The following is a 774-nucleotide window of genomic DNA, read 5'->3' as shown; positions in this document are numbered from 1 at the left end:
TTCGCGCTTTGGTTTTGTTACTGTTGAGTTGCTGATTCGCTTTGTGTTGTTGTTGATTAAGTGTGGTTGATAGAGGGAATGAGGAGAGAAGGAGAAACAGAGAGAGAGTGAGGGGTGGGGGAGAAAGAGAAAGACAGACACACAGACAGACAGACATAGACAGAGAAACGGAGAGAGAGAGAGAGAAAGAGAGAGGGGGGGGGGGTAGAAGGAGAGAGAGAGCGAAGAAGAGAGAGAGAGAGAGAGAGAGAGAGAGAGAGAGAGAGAGAGAGAGACAGACAGACAGACACACACACAGACAGACACACAGACAGACACACAGACAGACATACAGACAGACAGACAGAAATACAGACAGACAGAGAGGGAGAAGGAGAGTCAGTGAGAGAGAGAAACATAGACAGACTGACAGACAGATAAATAGACAGGCAAACAAGCATACAGACAGTCAGAAGGAATGAGAAAGAGAGAGTCAGAATTCAGAATATTGTTAATTGCGTTCCTCTGTTCTTGCTTGGAAACTTGTCTTGTCAAAACGAATATTCTTTTTGGTTCTGTTAGCTTTTTTCGCTTTACGCTAGATTTCCAAAGATTACTCATCCGAAAAAAAACTGTATTCTCCTGCGGCAGGAAGAATTCGAAAATATGTCCCTTTGAACTATTGCTAAAAATGACTTGGATAGCCTTTCATCATTATAAAACGTCGTGTTGTGAATCAATTTTATTCGCCGTATGATCACCTTAATGGTCGGAACAAACGTTTTTCCTTACATT

Source organism: Penaeus chinensis, chromosome 13, assembly GCF_019202785.1.
Source record: "Penaeus chinensis breed Huanghai No. 1 chromosome 13, ASM1920278v2, whole genome shotgun sequence".
Taxonomy (NCBI): domain Eukaryota; kingdom Metazoa; phylum Arthropoda; class Malacostraca; order Decapoda; family Penaeidae; genus Penaeus; species Penaeus chinensis.
Note: the sequence above shows the minus strand (reverse complement) of the source record.